Raw genomic sequence first — 6,120 nt, 5'->3', positions numbered from 1 at the left:
AAATCATAGACAGATAAATAGGCTTTAGATGTACGAGTTAGTCCATATTAAGTCCTTATTATCAGGGGCTTAGCCAGACTTCAGTGGGAGGGGGGTCCAGAGCCCGAGGTGAGGGGCACATTTTAGCCCCCCCTGGTGCTGCCGACCCCCCCCCCGCCGCCGCCACCACCACCACCAATTGACCCCCCCCTGCCGACGACCCTCTCGACCCCCCCTCCCACCACCAACCCTCCCCTACTGCCGCCGTTGCCTACCTTTGCTGGCGGGGGACCCCAACCCCCGCCAGCCGAGGTCCTCTTCTTCCGGCGCAAGGCTTCGTTCTGTTTCTGTGAGTCTGACGTCCTGCACGTACAACGTGCAGGACGTCAGTCTCACAGAAACAGAACGAAGCCTTGCAGATCAGCCAGCGTGCAGAAGGAATTGAACCTGCTTCCCCAGGATCGTAAGCTGGCTGATCTGCAAGGCTTCGTTCTGTTTTTGTGAGTCTGACTTCCTGCACGTACAATGTGCAGGACATCAGACTCACAGAAACAGAACAAAGCCTTGCGCCGGAAAAAGAGGACCTCGGCTGGCGGGGGTTGGGGTCCCCCGCCAGCAAAGGTAGGCGACGGCGGGTTGGTGGTGGGAGGGAGGGTCGAGAGGGTCGTCGGCAGGGGGGTCCAGTGCCCCACGTAGCTACGCCACTGCTTATTATAACCATTTATTTCTTCCCTTGTAATCTCTGTCTTTGCACGCCATTTCTCTATCCTTCCAGCAAAAGGTTTCTTTAGACTGCCTGCCTTTCTTTCTTGCACCTCTCCAGTTTGGGTGTCTTTCCTTTTGGCAATGTGTCATCAAAGTAGGGTATACACAAAAGTAGCACACATGAGTTGTCTTGTTGGGCAGACTGGATGGACCGTGCAGGTCTTTTTCTGCCGTCATCTACTATGTTACTATGTATGTGTCTCTCTAAGCACTACCTGTCTGGCTAAAAACATAGGGTCAGATTCAGCAAATAGCTCAGCGCTATTCCAGAAAGGATGCTCTTTCTAGCACAGCACATAGTACCAATTCTCACGACCTACTGTAGGCGCCAGGACTTATGCCAACTGAAACCTGGCACGCAAGATGAGTGCACATCCCCAGAATTCTAGAACACTTTGTGCATCTTTTCGGCATGCCCCTCCCATGGCCACACCCCCTTTTGGGTTGCATGCCATGGGAGTTTGTCATGCAGCCAGATGCAGGTACAAATTTTGATGGGCACCGATTATCAATAATTGATTGTTGCATCCAATTTTTTTTATTTATAATAAGCTTTATTGATAATAACAATGCATACACACGCAGAATGCCAACTGTAAACTCAGAAAAAAAACGAATCACCATGCAACATGACTGCACAAAACCAATTCTGTTAGCATCCAATTATTGACTGTTAATGGCTAATGGCTCATTAATCTATTAAGTTCTGCGCACTTTTCAGGATTGCACAACTATTGGCACACAACTTTGAAAAACCTTTATAGAATCCCTGAAATAGTGCACATTCAACCTGCCCTTGTACACTTCAGAGATCCTCTGGGCTTGCCCCAGATTTCCTAGAATTCTGATACTGCTCTCATGTCCAACACCTCTACTGGGAGGCTCTACCCTGCATCCATAACCCTTTCTGTGAAGAACTGTTTTCATGAGTTGGCCTCCTGTCACTCTCATCGTAAGACTCCTCCCTCCTCCTCGGAACTATCTGAATGTCTCTATCATATCTGACCTTTCCTCTGGAGTATTAGATCTTTAAGTCTATCTCCATGTGCTCATTCCAGCTCTTGGGACACACCTAGCCAGTCGGGTTTTCAGGATTCCTACTCATAAGATAGAGTTGCATACAATGGAAATAATGCATGCAAATTCAGGTCATCCATATTTATTGTGGATATCCTGATAACCTGACTGGCTGGGTGTGTCCAGAAGTCTAGGTTTAGAACCCCTGATACAGATCATATAGGAACCAACTTCTCAAAACGATTAGGGATGCTAAACTCAACCCCTTCCCTGGACACAATGAAGGAGTTTGCTTAATACTGGGAGTGCTCAAGAACACTCTGCACCCATAGAACTATCACCCCTGTAGACCATTGATCCTTTCAGTAGTTGTCCTCCAGTCCAGACCAGAGCAAGTCCATCTGGTTTATACCCTTTTGAAGTTTCAGGCCCCAATGCACAAAGCTTACCGTGCTGGGAACATTTGCTTTAGACTGGTTGTAGCTGATCTAAAGCAAATGTTATTAAGTGAGTAATGCGCAAAGGGGTTCTCTGTGGCTCTAACGTGTGCCGTTAGCAGCTACCGAGAATCCTATGCAAATGTATCAGAACGAGTTCATTAGTATTATAATGAGCGTTCCATGCAATGCACAGAAAGGAGTGCCTAGCTTTAAAGAAGTAGATTTTACGGCAGCTCTGGAACTGCTAGAGAGGAGGGAAACACAGCCAGCTGCAAAGGCTGCCTGCCTGTGCTCCCCACCTTGCTGCGCTCTCCACATAGAAAATCTCTGGGGGTCCAGTGGACCCCCTGTTGCCCTCCTTGCACCCCCAGTGATCCCCCCCTGAATCAAAAGTCTGTAGTGGTCCAGTGGACCCCCTGACAGCACCCCCTGACAGCACCCCCTGTGACTCCCCCCCCCCAGCACTCCCTGAACCAAAAATCTCTGGTGGTCCAGTGGACAACCTCCCAACCACCCCCTCACTCTAAACTACTAACCTCCTGGTGATCTAGTGACCCCCCCAACCCCCCGCATATACCTTAAATATGATGGAGGCAGGAGGACAAGAGCAGTGTCTCCTCCCCCTGCCTCTGGGCCCGTCCCTCTAAAAATTGTGGCGCCCAGACCCTGTCCAGTGCATGTTGGGATGCGTTTGGAGGGGTTAAACACCATATAAGTGGGAGAAACTCCTTATATGGTGATTAGCTCCTCCCAATGCGTCCCAGGATACACCGGGCAGGGGCTGGGCACCACCATTTTGAGAGGGCCAGGCCCAGAGGCAGGGAGGGAGGAGACATTGCTCCTGTCCTCCTGCCTTCAGCGCATTTAAGGTATGTGGAGGGTTGGGGGTCACTAGACCACTAGGGAGTTAGTTGTTTAGAGGGTGAGAGGTGGTCAGGAGGCAGTCCACTGAACTACCAGGGATTTTTGGTTTGGGTGGTCACTGGAGGGTCTAGGGGTGTCTTGGGGGCTTGGGAGGGGGTCCACTGGACCACCAGATTTTCTTCATGTGTAGGGGATGGGAGGGGGTTACTGGATCAGCAGGGAGGGGGTCCAGTGGCCACCAGAGCTCCCCCCTCCCCAAGCAACTTAAAAAACTTCTCGATGGTCTACTGTCAAATGCATTTGACAGCTTCGAGTCACAAACAGCAACCGATGCACAAAGAGAGATCCGTACATCTCATTTTCATGTGATCTCCTTTGTGAACTGGTCGCTGTTTGCGACTTGGTAAGTTTTCCTGTGGTACCTGGACTTAACAGGTGCCTTTGTGTATCGGCTCCTTAGACTCTAGAATTAAATGAGGTCTCGGTAGAGGCTTATACAGAGGCACACTCATCTTTCTAAGGAGAAGGATGCTTGGACTGCATAGGGAGAGGAATGGCCAGCAGGAAAAACAAGGTGATAGTGATTAAACAGCAGTTTCCAATCAGATCTCATTCAGAGCAGTGTTTACAACTCATACCTTCAAAAGGATGGAAATAGAATGAACTCAGTCCAGACACAGCCACTAAAATGGTCAGTCAGTGGTCTTATGAGAACAGACTTAAAGACCGCAATATGTATACTTTTTTATTTTATTTTATTTTTTAATTACATTTGTACCCTGCGCTTTCCCACTCATGGCAGGCTCAATGCGGCTTACATGGGGCAATGGAGGGTTAAGTGACTTGCCCAGAGTCCCACTAGAAACATTCCATATAGAAGTCAGCCCTTGCAGATCACCAATGTGGCCGCACAGGCTTCTGCTTCTGTGAGTCTGACGTCCTGCACGTACGTGCAGGATGTCAGACTCACAGAAATAGAAGCCTACGCAGCCTTCTACATGGAATGTTGCTAGAGGAATAGCAACATTCCATGTAGAATCTCCAATAGTAGCAACATTCCATGTAGAATCTCCAATAGTAGCAACATTCCATGTAGAATCTCCAGTAGTATCTATTTTATTTTTGTTACATTTGTACCCTGCGCTTTCCCACTCATGGCAGGCTCAATGCGGCTTACATGGGGCAATGGAGGGTTAAGTGACTTGCCCAGAGTCCCACTAGAAACATTCCATATAGAAGTCAGCCCTTGCAGATCACCAATGTGGCCGCGCAGGCTTCTGCTTCTGTGAGTCTGACGTCCTGCACGTACGTGCAGGATGTCAGACTCACAGAAATAGAAGCCTGCGCAGCCTTCTACATGGAATGTTGCTAGTGGAATAGCAACATTCCATGTAGAATCTCCAATAGTAGCAACATTCCATGTAGAATCTCCAATAGTATCTATTTTATTTTTGTTACATTTGTACCCTGCGCTTTCCCACTCATGGCAGGCTCAATGCGGCTTACATGGGGCAATGGAGGGTTAAGTGACTTGCCCAGAGTCCCACTAGAAACATTCCATATAGAAGTCAGCCCTTGCAGATCACCAATGTGGCCGCGCAGGCTTCTGCTTCTGTGAGTCTGACGTCCTGCACGTACGTGCAGGATGTCAGACTCACAGAAATAGAAGCCTGCGCAGCCTTCTACATGGAATGTTGCTAGAGGAATAGCAACATTCCATGTAGAATCTCCAATAGTATCTATTTTATTTTTGTTACATTTGTACCCTGCGCTTTCCCACTCATGGCAGGCTCAATGCGGCTTACATGGGGCAATGGAGGGTTAAGTGACTTGCCCAGAGTCCCACTAGAAACATTCCATATAGAAGTCAGCCCTTGCAGATCACCAATGTGGCCGCGCAGGCTTCTGCTTCTGTGAGTCTGACGTCCTGCACGTACGTGCAGGATGTCAGACTCACAGAAATAGAAGCCTGCGCAGCCTTCTACATGGAATGTTGCTAGTGGAATAGCAACATTCCATGTAGAATCTCCAATAGTAGCAACATTCCATGTAGAATCTCCAATAGTATCTATTTTATTTTTGTTACATTTGTACCCTGCGCTTTCCCACTCATGGCAGGCTCAATGCGGCTTACATGGGGCAATGGAGGGTTAAGTGACTTGCCCAGAGTCCCACTAGAAACATTCCATATAGAAGTCAGCCCTTGCAGATCACCAATGTGGCCGCGCAGGCTTCTGCTTCTGTGAGTCTGACGTCCTGCACGTACGTGCAGGATGTCAGACTCACAGAAATAGAAGCCTGCGCAGCCTTCTACATGGAATGTTGCTAGTGGAATAGCAACATTCCATGTAGAATCTCCAATAGTAGCAACATTCCATGTAGAATCTCCAATAGTATCTATTTTATTTTTGTTACATTTGTACCCTGCGCTTTCCCACTCATGGCAGGCTCAATGCGGCTTACATGGGGCAATGGAGGGTTAAGTGACTTGCCCAGAGTCCCACTAGAAACATTCCATATAGAAGTCAGCCCTTGCAGATCACCAATGTGGCCGCGCAGGCTTCTGCTTCTGTGAGTCTGACGTCCTGCACGTACGTGCAGGATGTCAGACTCACAGAAATAGAAGCCTGCGCAGCCTTCTACATGGAATGTTGCTAGAGGAATAGCAACATTCCATGTAGAATCTCCAATAGTATCTATTTTATTTTTGTTACATTTGTACCCTGCGCTTTCCCACTCATGGCAGGCTCAATGCGGCTTACATGGGGCAATGGAGGGTTAAGTGACTTGCCCAGAGTCCCACTAGAAACATTCCATATAGAAGTCAGCCCTTGCAGATCACCAATGTGGCCGCGCAGGCTTCTGCTTCTGTGAGTCTGACGTCCTGCACAGACTCACAGAAACAGAAGCCTGCGCAGCCTTCTACATGGAATGTTGCTAGTGGAATAGCAACATTCCATGTAGAATCTCCAATAGTAGCAACATTCCATGTAGAATCTCCAATAGTATCTATTTTATTTTTGTTACATTTGTACCCTGCGCTTTCCCACTCATG

The sequence above is a fragment of the Microcaecilia unicolor genome, chromosome 11 (genome assembly GCF_901765095.1).
Source record: "Microcaecilia unicolor chromosome 11, aMicUni1.1, whole genome shotgun sequence".
NCBI lineage: Eukaryota > Metazoa > Chordata > Amphibia > Gymnophiona > Siphonopidae > Microcaecilia > Microcaecilia unicolor.
The sequence above is the reverse complement of the archived record's forward strand: the minus strand, read 5'-3'. Positions refer to the sequence as shown.